Below are 14,120 nucleotides of genomic sequence, written 5' to 3'. Positions count from 1 at the left end.
CAAGAGCAAATCTTAATACATGTAAAATTAAAAAAAAATTAAAAGGTAATGGGATCCTAGAATGCAATGCAGAATGTGATAAAACGATCTAACTGTATTACAAATATATGAAACAACTTCAATAAAAGAAATGGGGGAGAGTGTGCTGACCTAAGTGACTTTGCAAATAAATAGAGCCTGTAAGATTAAAGGCACAAGGATATGAACCGAGACATTGTATTGTACTGTAGCTGATAAACTTGTTTTCTGTGGAGTTAACAATTCTAAAACCACTACACATGTATAGTGGATTTGAATGATTATGTAGTGGTTGGGTGTGGTGGGAGCCAGGTCTCTCACTTCTGGAGTGAGAGGTTACTGACTAGCAAGTGAGAAAACATCAGTATGAACTCATCTCTACTTCCACAGATTTACATATAACTAATATTCACAGATAAGTTTACATACACAGCCAGCATACGTGTATATATATGGTACTTTCTCTCTATATGTATCTCCTTGCTTTGTCACATGAGTAGCGCTGACATCTAGGACTCGAACCTTTGTTTCTAGCATCATTCAGCCATTAAAGGAGCCACAGCTACTTTTTGAAATGACTGATTCTAACACTGCAGCAGGAAATACATAAAATGAATCTGTAGTATTTTGAGATTCTAGAAAGTAAGAAAGTACGGAACACACACGTGCGCGCGCGCACACACACACACACACTCTTACTGTGGTATGCCAATGAGCATAGGGGCCAACTGAGCTTCCACATAGCCAAAGCTGAAACTATTTGAACAAAAATAAGTAACACAATATCAGATTATTACCCACAGTATAAAATATATGTATTGGGTTGAAACCCAAAGTATAAAATAAATGCTTGCTTGTGTATATGTATACATATGCAAATGCATTTGTATAATTAATTAACCAATGAAGAAGACCAGATGTATCTGTCAAGTAGGATTCAATGTGTTTAGATACTCTGCCCTCAAAGTGGTGGAGCCTAAGTCCCTCTTCATTAAGTATGGACTACACATAGTTTTTCGATTAGAATGTATACAGCATGGGAAGGGGAACTTTACAGTGATTCTACAGTCAGAAACCTAACATGCTCTCCCTTAAGCTAGGTGGTCAAGGTCAACATCAATGGTGACAATTCGTTTTGTTAGTTTGTTCCCTGACATGAAGTAATTAGAATGACCCTTTACCTCTGTGATCATTCTCCCTAAGACTGACAGCCCCTGTCTGACTGTGTGAAACACAGACAAATGCCAATTAAGGGATAGTCTGGAAAATATTTCACCTGTACTCAAGACTGTCAAACTCTTTAAAAACAAGGAAAGGCTGAAAAACTAAGGAGCCTGAGGTGTACCCTAAAGAAATGTGTTCACTAAGTTTAAGGCAATATTTTGTATGGAATCATGGATTAGAAAATAATATTAGGGGGGCCAGGAGCGGTGGCTCACACTTGTATTCCCAGCACTTTGGGAGGCCGAGGTGGGTAGATCACGAGGTCAGGAGATAGAGACCATCCTGGCTAACATGGTGAAACCCGTCTCTACTAAAAATACAAAAATTAGCCAGGCATAATGGTGCTCGCCTGTAATCCCAGCTACCCGGGAGGCTGAGGCTGAAGAATCGCTTGAACCTGGGAGGCTGAGGTTGCAGTGGGCCGAGATCTCACTAATTCACTCCAGCCTGGGGCGACAGAGTGAGACAAAAAAAAAAAGAAGAAAGAAAATAGTATTGGGGAAAACTTAGAAAATCTGAATAAAACATGAGCTACAGTTAGCAGTAATGTATTAATATTCATTAATTTGTGACAAATTAATCATAATATATTATGCTAATAATAGGGTAAACTGTGTGTGGACTGTATGGTACTTTCTATACTATGTTAAAAACTTTTTGATAAATCAAACTATTCTAAAATAATGCTTATTAAAACAAACACCTTAAAATAGGGTAATGTAATAGAGGCTTCATGCTGAGATGAGGAATGAGCTGTGTGTTTCTTAGTGAAAATAATTTTACATGTTAAGGTATTTATATTATGGGAATAACTGATATGTGTTGTGTGTTTAGATAACTGAATTTATGATATACTCTGGAGTTTTATTTTTCTTCTATTAATTTTTTATATGCACACTATACCAACAAAATCAAGAGGTTCTTTTTATAACATTTCCAAAATGAAATACAATTCTAAAGAATTGTTTTTCATATGTTATCAATCGGCAATATGGCATTCTGCCTTTTGTTTTGCAGGAAAGGAATACATAAGAGAGAAGTACCCACCAATGTAAGACTCTGCTCTAATTTCAGTTCTGTATTTATTGTCTTGAAATAAGTTAATGCAAATCTGCAAATAAAAACACAGCAACGAATTCAAAGACATCACTAAAACCAATGTTAAAAAAGAAATATAAATAATATTCTAAAAGATTAGATTAAATTGAATCATTGAAAATAAAATTACAGAAGCAAAATAAAGATGGAGGTGGGGTGGGGTTGGGGTGGGGAAGAGAAACAAAGTATAAATGCAATGAATAGGAAACAGTTATAAAGATATTAGATATTAATACAAAATGATAATATCACTTTAAATATGAATGGTCTAAATACACCAATTAAAAGACAGAGAATGTCAGAGAGGATAAATAAGACCCAACTTAATGTTGTCTAATAAAACAAAGAACTAAGGAAGTAGAGAATGTCTCAAAAAAGGAAAGCGCCCAAAAGACAAAATTCAAGGTGGCAAAGAAGAAAATGACTGAAAAAAATACCTTGGAGTTAGCTGTTAAGAATTCACGTGTGAACTCTGTATTAATCATGTTTGTAGAATCTTAAGTGGAGAAGTTGAGTTGTACTGGATTGAGGACTATAAGATTACTAAGTGGAGTCAGTGAATACATTCTTCTTTGGAATTCTTTGAGGGAAAAATAAAAGATCAGACAGCAGTTTGAAGAGGAGTTCTGGTGAAAAGTTTTTTCCAATTATTTTGATCATTCTTTCTCTCTCTCTCTCCTTTCCTTTCTCTCTCTCTCTCTCTTTTTTTTTTTTTTGATGGAGTCTCACTCTGTTGCCCAGGCTGGAGTGCAATGGCGCGTTCTCGGCTCACTGCAACCTCCGCCTCCCGGGCTGGAATGATTCTCCTGCCTCAGCCTCGGGAGACGCTGGTATTACAGGCGCCCATCACCACACCCAGATAAGTTTTGTATTTTTAGTCTCAAACTCGTGACCTCAGGTAATCCAACTGCCTCAACCTCCCAAAGTGCTGGGATTACAGGCGTAAGCCACCATGCCGGGCCTATTTTGAACTTTCTAGTGTGGGAAATGATGCATGTATGTGATGTATGTGGAAGAAATCAGGATTATGTAAGATTCAGAATTCAAGATGTACAATGACTGATGAAATAAGGTGATGAAATAATGAAGGTTCTGAGAGTACATAGATATATTTATGCAAGCTATATTAGAAAACGGAGAGAATTCACTTATTGACAGGTCTTTTTCTCAACAAATTATGAGATGTATACATGTTTTCACTTGTGAGAGCTAAGCTATGGGTACACAAAAGCATATAAAGTGGTATAATGGACACTTGAGACTCAGAAGTGGGGAGGCTGGAAGCGGGTGAGGAGTGAAAAACTACATATTGGATAGCAAATATACACTATTTGGGTGGTGAGTGCACTAAAGTCCCACTCCACTACTATATCATTCATCCGTGTAACAAAAAGTCATTGCACCCCTAAAATTATTGAAATTAATTTTTAAGTGCATGATGTCTCATTAGATTTCAGAAGAATAAGAAGCTTGAAATTGAAGTGTGGGCCTGTTGTAATAAAATAGAATATATACTTTAAAGTAGCTGTCATGTCTCACTGTTTATGGGAGCCTAAAAAAGTTAAACTCATAGAAATAGTGAATAGAATGGTGACTACCAGAAGCTGGGGTGAAGGTGGTGGGCGGGGAAAGAGGAAATGTTGGTTAAAAGGTTCAAAGTTTCAGTTAGACAGGAGGTATCATCTCTTGCACAGCAGAGTAATTATAGGTAATAGTGTATAATTTCTAAATGCTAAAACAGTGGATTTTAAATATTCTCACCACAAATAAATAAGTATGTGAGGTGATGGATATGCTAATTAGCCTTATTTGATCATTCTACAGCCTATACATGTATCAAAACGCCATGTTGTATCCCATAAATATATGCAATTAGTATTTGTCAATTAAAAATGAAAAAAGAAGACAATGGCAATTGTGCACAATGGTTTCATACTCTAGAGGGGAGAGGGATGTAAGACGGTGTAGACACCAACATTGTATAAGGCAGAATGATTAAAAATAATAAATCATATTGAAACCAGCTAAGACTTTTGGAGTAAAAGATGATGATAGCTGTTTACAAAGACCAGAGCAGGGAGTTCCAGGTAGTTTCTGTCTAAGTAAGCTTTAACCACTTAGAAACCAGGAGTGTGAAAAGGGGTCTTTCTGCAGGCTTTTTGTTGGATGCATTTTAGACCCTCGAGTTTTAAAGTCCAAGGGTTATTTCCTGAATTCTTGCTCTATTCATTTCTTAGTGTTTGAATTGCAGCATTCATTTCTTAGTGTTTATTTTACATGCAGATGACAGTCACATTTGCGAGAATTAAGACACTTCTATGACTTTAATTCAATTACAGCATGTAGATACATAGTATGATCTTGTATATTGTGAAGAAACATATTTTTCCATCCTTGTTCTACTTTCATAGCCTTGCTGCTTTCTGATTGAAAAGTCAAATTTTAACATGTTTAAAATGTGTTTCTAGGATGTGTTAGTCATATGATGGCATGGTGATTAACTGAGAGATGTCCATGACATAACAATTTCTTCCAATCCTCAGTTGTTATTCTTTTAGTAATTAATGAGCATACAAAGAGAGGACTTGCTAATGTAAAGCTTGGATCATAAAGGTGACATTTTGTTAAGTTTAAAGTAAATTATATAATCCTCTGAAGGACCACTTCTGGTTTTCCCAGCTCTGGCCAGGACAGCCTATCTGTGCAGGAAGCATCCCTGGCACCCAGTGGGGACTGAGGACCAAGGAGGAGCTGCTACCCCATACACGGTTTGTACTTCTGCTCTGTGAAGAGAGACAACCGTGCTCTGTCACCTTCACTGAATTACGAGGTGTGTCCTGATGCTGTGCATGACATCCTGGGTTTGCAGAACTGTTCACTCGCTCTCTCCCTGGATTTAAAATGAGTTTAAATTATAAAACCTTCATTTTATTGGCAATTTCATAAAATTCTGGGGAAAGAACTAGTTTTACAACATTCTATTAAGCCTAAAGTAGTGGCAAATTTCATGATTAGATTGCACAACACTGGATAGCTTAAACATTTCAAAATTGCCAGTTTGTTACTAGTGTGTATTTGATGTATACTGTAAAATACAAAATGCACTTTATGTTTTCCATCATGCAACAGTGAAACACTGGAGATTCATTCAATCATACAACAGATATTTATTGAATGTCAGTGATATGTCAGGCAACTTGGATTGCTAAGATAAATAAGATGTTTAAGTAGTGTCATTGAGTGTTATAGATATGATGACAGAAGTACATGCTGTATATATTAATGCTTCTAAAGCAAAGTATGGGCAGGCAGATTACTTTATAAAAAGAAATAAAAGTCATCCCGATTACTTTTTTTTACTTCTTTCAAGTGCTCTATTTGCACTTGAAATTATCTTTCACATATAAAATCCTAAAGCAACCGGAAAGAATCCGTTAGAATAAAGAGCTGGTAAGTTTAGCAAGGGTTTGGTATACTCAGTCAATATACAAAAATCAATCTGCCTTTATGCACTAACAATGAAACAATCCAAAACTTAAATGAAAACAATTCCATTTACAACAATAGCATCAAAAATGAAATGCTTAAGAATACATTTAGCAAAGGAAGTGCAAGACTTCTACACTGAAAACTAAAAAACATCGTTATATGTGAAGGAGAGGGGAGAAGGGAGGCTAGAGGATAACTTAAGAATTAAGGGCATCTTTAGTTTGGGTTGACAATGTTGAGGATGTTTATGACTGAAGGGAGTTATACATTCTTCAGTGATTTCAGGTGTAATTTCTTAATTTGAAATATGGAAACAATGTTTCTGCATGATATAAACATACAAATGAATTAAAGTGAAAATTCTAAGATTCCCATTATTGCTATACTATGTTTATGAAACTATTTTAAGATTTTATCAAGTTCCCAAAGTGCTTGAAAAAGAAAAAAAAAATCATGGTGGGTATTGTATAGCTTAAATATTACAGTTTGCCCAGACTTGATAAAAGTCACTTAAAAAAAAAAAAACAGAAAAAATTAAATTTTTTTAGGTTTGATTTTGTTGTTTTTGTTTCAAAATCTCAGTTCTCAATCAGCTTTCTGATTGCTAGCTGATAAGGGTAATTAAAAATAGATCCATACAGCACATTAGAGCATTAATGTTTATGAAAGGATTCCAAATAAACTGTTCAAATACAGGGGTTATCTTAGTCTAGAGAGATGTTAATATTTTATAATATCAAGCTCTATGGTACATGTAATTCACTTTATAAGCTAAAAGTTTTAACACTTTATATGTTTTATAAATGAGTTTCCCCAAGCCCAGATCACTTACAATAATAATACATAAATACACACACATATATGTGTATATATACACACATACACACACACATACATAATAAAAAGCTATCGGATTTTCCCTAGGATTAATACTTTCTAAAGAGCCAGATTTCTCAAAAGGCACAAGAATTTACTACTTAAGCTCAGAAACCTAAAAACAAAATTAGCAAACAAATCACCATACTTTATCTTGCGGTAAATTTTTCAAAAACATATTTCATATTATTCTGACTTCTTAAACCAAAGAAAGGTTTAAAATATTTTGTCATTATAAAAATGTGAATTATTATGTTTTGATTTTAAACATTGAAAAACTTCAAATATTACTAGAATTAAGTGACAAAAAGTCCACATAGGACCAGACCAAGCTCTTGTAGCACTTTTTTAATAAAGTATGTGATTTTGATTTTTCCTATTGTTTTCATGCTTTCTTATTTCTCAGTCTATTTCTAAGAGGCAAGCTGGCTATAAGGGTGAGGGGCAAGTGTATGCACTGTATTGCTAGCAGGCGTTGCAAAAGTGTGGCATAATTTCTGGACAATGAGAGTGTCTTGCCTTTGCGATGTGCTGCGTAAGTAGAGCGGATGCCTAGGATGGCCCTTCCCATGACCTGGGCATCAGAACTGCGTCAGAGTCCAAGGAGAGGCCCTAGGTCACCAGCTATTGTGTGTGGAGGATCATCTTCAAAAACATTTTTTTCTCTCTTTTAAATAAAATTGATATTTTAAAATTGTTACTCTATAGGGAGACACAACTATATCAAATAGTTATCATCCGATTATTAACTCTGTGAGCATTGAATGAGTATAAAAACACTTCAGAATAAAAGCAAATATAAAACAGCCTGGGGAATACCTTAAACTTGGAATGAAAACCCAGCAGCTATTTGGAGGCTTATCAGTATGGAAGAGAGCTTAAAATAAAATTGTTCTCAACAAATAGCACAGAGCTTTAGATGCAATTGACTCTTAAAAGTATTTGAATGAACTTGGAGATCATATCCTATATCAAGGAGCAACTCTAAGATAATCAACAGAAGTTTTAAAAGATGGAAATTTTGGTTCAATAAAATAAGAACTTTCTAATGATGAAAGTTGTCATTGTAATAGACCCCTCGGGAGCTGGGCACTGTTCTCATGGTCTTGCAGCATTAATTTGATCTCAAACCCCATGGGCAAGACCTCAGTAAATGTCTATATCAAAGGGGTAGCTAGAGGAAGAAGAAGGGGAAATAGGGTAGGGAAAGAACGTGCAGAGAAACAGGAGAAATACCTGCAGGCATGGCGAAACTGAGTCACAGAAAGGTTAAAGCAATCACATGGGTGGAAAGTCATAAGGCCAGGGTTTGAACCTAGGAAGGCTAAATCCAAAGCCCACAATCTCAACCTCTAAGCTATGATGCCACTCAACTATGAGTTTATACTGAATGTTCTAAAACAAACTCTCACATTGTAAACCCAGGTATGGGAAATATTTACCAAAACTGGCCCAATTTTCAAAAATAAAGAAGTTTTTTTCTCCTGCAGTTTACGGTTCACAGGACGTGGCCTCCTTTTTGCACAGCCCAGGAGGTGCGCTGGGGTTAGGATCAGCATGCCCCAGGCAGTTCCCTGTGATCACGGTGCTGCCTTGCTTTCTGAAAGCCTCCTTCTGGCTCTGCTTTGGGTTTGTAATTAGGAGGGGCCACATGAAAAATAAAGCCTAGAGCTGTTATGGTCATGGGTGGTGACTGGTAATGAGACCTAGAAAACCCTCTAGCAAGACTGCCTTCCATACAGTGGGAAATAATGTTTTTATATAAAGCACTTAGCCTAAAGTGTCTGTGTGTGTGTGTTTCACATCCATTTGTTCATGCAAACATTATTTCTTTGCTTTCAAAATAAGGACATTTGCATATGTGACCCCCTTTTCTTGGAAGGCTCTTCTTCAACATTTCTCCTTTCCTTTAGTTTAGGGGCACCTAGAGTGAGAGGCCTTCCCTCTCTGTCATTCTCTCACACTTTTACTTGTTTCTTTATTGAGTTGATTTTTTTTCAGGCTTCTGTTTGCTTGTTTTCATCTCTCTCCCCATAAGAATGGAAGTTCTAGGAGGCCAGAGTTCACTCTGTCTTGTTTCCATTGTATCCCCAGCACCTGACGCACAGTCTGGTACACTGTACACCAGGGGTCCCCAGCCCTCAGGCAGTGGACGGGTGCCAGTCTGCAGCCTTGTTAAGAAAGGAGCCACACAGCAGGAGGTACTGCCTGAGCTCCACCTCCTGTCAGATCAGCGGGGGCATTAGATTCTCCTAGGAGTGCAAACCCTGTTGTGAACTGTGCATGTGAGGGATGTAGGCTGAGCACTCCTTATGAGAATCGAACTAATGCCTGATGATCTGAGGTGGAACAGTTTCATCCCAGAACCAACTGCTGCCACATCGGTCAAAAAACTCTTCCATTCAACTAGTCCTTGGAGCCAAAAAGGTTGGGGACTGGGCACTGCTGCTGCAGAGGATAAATACATGCTTGTAAATGGATTTAAAAAGTTTGTTGAATACTACTACACATCATTTGGCAAAGAAAGAAATTAAAAGGATGGCTCTTTTTCTATAAAAACTTACAGTGTAATTCTAAGTGAAGTTACAATGCCATGTGACAGTGATATGTGATATGTGCTGGGAACAAAATGGACAATGTTTGACAAACATTGTTTGTCTGGGGGACTCAGAGAAAAATAACTTGAGTGATGCCCCACTTCAGGAGGATGCTTCTTTGAGTAACATCTGAGGCGTTTTCCATGGCCAAAATGTAGAGCATTGAGAGAGAGAAATCATTTCGCCCTGTCCGGCAGACACAAGTGGCTTTGTATCACCGCATACCCATGCATCCATGGATCTATTAACAGCTTCTGAGGTGTAGCCAGAGATATAATAACATATGACAGTGGCTCTATGTATACATTTACATTCATCAGATTTGCAGAAAGAAAAACTGAGAATTCTCTGCAATCTATATAAAGCCCAGTGCCAAAGACCTGATCATGTTAATGCACATAACTTTGGAAAGTAGAGAAGGTGTGATAGACTCTTCTAAGAGTTTTAGTAAGTCCCAAATAGGATAAGGCAAGAATGAGTAACTCACTTCATACTTTTAGTAGGTTACAGCATGCAGATAGTGATACATTTAACTAAGTAACTACATATAGTTTATACTATGGGCTTAATCATTTTAGAAGAGTCTTATTTTAAAATTACCTGCAATTTGAGCTATGAAGTGCAGGTTGGTTGGTGCAGTTGGATGAGTTGCTCCCTGCAATTGGGCTTGGAAAGGCCAGCGCCTACCTGGTGGGAAGTGATATTTTTCCTGACTATTTGGGACAGTCAGGGTGGGGGGCAGTTGGGCTGTAGAAGGCTGTCTGCCTTCAATGTCTGTGAAATTGCTTCTAAGGAGAGTGAGAATCCTTTGGCATGTAGCAGAATCTTTACATTGCAAAGAACATAGAGTCACTGGAAATTTAAAAGCCACTTCTAGAACACTAGAAACGAGCAAAAGAGAACTGCTGAGTTGCAGATTTTTGTTTTTAAGTTGAGGATATCTGGAAATTGTCAAGGTAAGCTAAACACTCTCGGGCCTTCTGACCTTCATCTTCCCACGGCAGCCAATCAGACCTCAGAGTGCCCTGTGAGCTTCTGTAAGCTGCTTAGAAACCACCTAGGAGCTGCCCACTTCCTCACCCAAATAAGCCTGCTTGCTCTTTTCATCTTCCTAGATACTTAGCCTATTTTGCTTAACAAACAAATAGAGAATACGATGATACCATGATTCTGATTCCACAAGCCACATGTAAAACCTACTAATCTTAAATTGTATACTTGTTAACACTGTGCGTGCCCCAGCATTGTGCTAAGGTGTATTTACAAATTTGCTGATCTGGAGGGGATTAAATACACTGAAGTAGGATCTAAGTGCTAATAATCTAATTCAGGAGAAGATTTATACAGCGCCAAGGAAACAACTGGAGCCCGATGCTGGGTAGGCCCTATGTCACTGTCTAAGATGCAAACAGCAGCTGGGCATAAGGAGGGGCTCCGGCTGGAGAGGCCACTGCTCATAAGCTTCCTCCCGGAGCTCTATCCAGGCACCAACCACCAGCGAGATGTGGATCATCCTCCCCTGCGTGCGCTGGCCCCACCCTATATTTCCTTCTTTATTCTCTTTACTCCCTACGTTTATTCCGTGATAAACGGAGACGATTTATTGTTCAATATGTTTGCTTGTGTGATCCTATTGCAAAACTTTTGCCATTGCATGTTTGTTGTGTTTTATGTATGACATTCCATGCCTTCAAGTACTCTATGATACAAACAGAAAGAATACATTCAATTTTTAAGAATAGAAATCAGGCTCAGGTTGTTCCTCTGGGTTCTGCCCAGTCCACACAGCTGGTAAGTAACCAAGATGGGTGAGGCCCCAGAGCTTCTCACGTCTGTCCCAGTAATCCACATGGACCTGCCTCCTACCCTCAACTTGAGTAATTATCTATTTTCTTTAAGACATAAATCAAATCCCAGCTCCTCTATGAAGACTTTTCTATGGCTTCTGACGGTGGTTATAAACTCCAATTTGTATCTGCACGCTAAGCCTTTCTTGCTAAGAGGTCTTGGACAGGTCACTTTTCTGATCTGAGATGTAGTTTGTCATCTGCTAAATAGAGTAAATAAGCTGAATCAACACAATCTTAGTATTGAATGGACACCTTGTTATCACAGGCAGATAGTCATAAAACGATGGTCATAAAATCCATGTCCCAACTTGCATTTCCAAAATAGTCATATTAAAGTTTCCAAGATCCAAGTCGCAGAAATGGAATTTATTTTATTTATTTTTTATTTTATTGTTATTATTATTATTATTATTTTGAGATGGAGTCTTGCTCTGTCACCCAGGCTGGAGTGCAGTGGTGTGATCTCGGCTCACCGCAAGCTCCGCCTCCCAGGTTCACACCATTCTCCTGCCTCAGCCTCCGGAGTAGCTGGGACTACAGGCACCCTCCACCACGCCTGGCTAATTTTTTGTATTTTTAGTAGAGACAGGGTTTCACCGTGTTAGTCAGGATGGTCTTGATTTCCTGGGCTCGTGATCTGCCCACCTCGGCCTCCTAAAGTGCTGGGATTACAGGCGTGAGCCACTGCGTCCCGCCTATTTTTTTAAGTATTAAAAAAAAAAAAAAAGTTGGAAATAATGTGAAAGTTGGTAGCACAGTTAACCCTTGAACTACACAGATTTGAATGGCTAGGTTTTAAGCGTTAAAAATAAAAAGAAGTTGAAAATAATGTGAAAGTTGGTAGCACAGTTAACCCTTGAACTACACAGATTTGAATGGCTAGGTTTTAAGCGTTAAAAATAAAAAGAAGTTGAAAATAATGTGAAAGTTGGTAGCACAGTTAACCCTTGAACTACACAGATTTGAATGGCTAGGTTTTAAGCGTTAAAAATAAAAAGAAGTTGAAAATAATGTGAAAGTTGGTAGCACAGTTAACCCTTGAACTACACAGGTTTGAATGGCTAGGGTCCACTTAAATGCGGCTGAAACGAACACACAGTATTAGTCGGATGTGAAACCTTGGATATGGAGGGAAGAACTATCTCATCTGCTGGTTCGGGAGGGCCGACTGCGGAACCCAAATATGTACAGAGTTTGGTAACTGCGGAGATCCTGGAACCAATCCCTTGCAGATACCGAAGGATGACTGTAAGTAATTTGTACAAAGTTTCAAAAATGAGATTTATCCTTTTTTGTTTTTTGCCCATGGTCACAAACTTTGGTGGGCCTCCATTGATAACAAAATAAACTGGTAAAAACAACAACAACAACAAAAAAACAAAATAAACTGTTAATATTTTATGAATACTTTTAAGATCTTTTGTTATTTGAACCCAAAAACTATTTTTCTCATTTTTCCTCATTCTGTCTCCACTACATACAATAAATCTTTCACACGACAGTAATCACTCCTACCAAACACTCACACTTTCTTCCATCTCTGCCTTTTCATACTGTATTATCACCCTTGGAATATTTGTGTATCAGCCCATTGACATCCAATCATATATTTCAAAGTTTTGCCCAATTTTTAACCCTAGACCATTCTTTTAGCAAAATTAACTTCAGTCCTTCTGTGCTCTAAAAGTACCTGTCTTCCACCTTGATTAGATCTCCTCTCAATTTAAATAATGGGACCCTGTGTAAACCAGCAAAATCAAAAACGGAGACTTCATTGTAAAAGCACTGGTGTCTTAGTCAATGCAGCCAGATGGTAGGTAAGGGCTAGAAGAAGGAAGCCACAGGAGTCAAGGCCTCCCGGTGTGCTTCCCCGTCTCTCCTGCCTACTTCCTGTGTCTGTTTGCAGTGTCCACCATACCATGGACACGCAGCAGCTGGCCATGCTGGCACTCCTGTTGTCACATTCAAGTAACCCACTCAAACTTGAGTCTGGAATCTCTTAGTTATAACTTCAAATTCCCAGGAAGAGACCTTTTCCTTTGCACAATGGGGTCAAATGTAGTCAGATATTATATAAATTTCCTATGGACAGAGAGAGGGACAGTTATTGTTGGTAAGGACTGACAAGCTATCCAAAAATTTTCCAGTGGAAATCTCCAAAGGAAATATCATTTGTTTTTCTTCATTCAAAGAGAACATCACATGCTATATTCTTTGCAACAGTGATATTCTTCTATTTAGAATAATATTTTCTAGTTTCTGGAATGCCAGTACTGAAAAGCAGAATGCTGAGAGAGGTTAACTATAAAATAACTTTAAAAAAAGACCTTTTAGTGCTTTTCATTGCTGCCGTTATCATTGTTATCTTTATCATTGTTATTATCACCATCCCTAATAGTCATGGATACTTTGCTTTGACCTGGTTTCAGACACACAGCCACTTGTGCCATATGAATAAGAAGAGTACATTTAATAAATGTACAAAGTTTCTGTTAGCCCCAGTAACTAAATAAGAATGAGTAAAGATATATTTTTGATCTGTGTCCCCACCCAGAAGCCTCCCAGAGGCAGAACCGCTATGCTTCCTGTGCAACCTGCAGAACCCTGAGCCAAGCAATTCTCTTTTCTCTATAAATTACTCAATCTCAGGTGTTTCTTTATAGCAATGCAAGAATGGCCTAATACAAGTAACTTTTGAAATGTTAGAAATTGTAGATGTTTTTAAAGACATAAATGTGATGCTGAGGAAAACAGCTAATCTTTTTTAACTTTGAAGATTCCTTGAGAGAAATTGTTGATGCGAACTTTTTTTTTGTGTGTATTATTAACTTTTTCCCTGAAATAAAGCATGATTGATACTCCCTCTTCTGAATTCTGGGTTGGTCTTTCTTTCTTTCTTTCTTTCTTTCTTTCTTTCTTTCTTTCTTTCTTTCTTTCTTTCTTTCTTTCTTTCTTTCTTTCTTTCTTT

Source organism: Mandrillus leucophaeus, unplaced genomic scaffold, assembly GCF_000951045.1.
Source record: "Mandrillus leucophaeus isolate KB7577 unplaced genomic scaffold, Mleu.le_1.0 Scaffold598, whole genome shotgun sequence".
In the NCBI taxonomy this organism is placed as follows: Eukaryota; Metazoa; Chordata; class Mammalia; order Primates; family Cercopithecidae; genus Mandrillus; species Mandrillus leucophaeus.
This window is presented reverse-complemented; position numbering follows the sequence as displayed.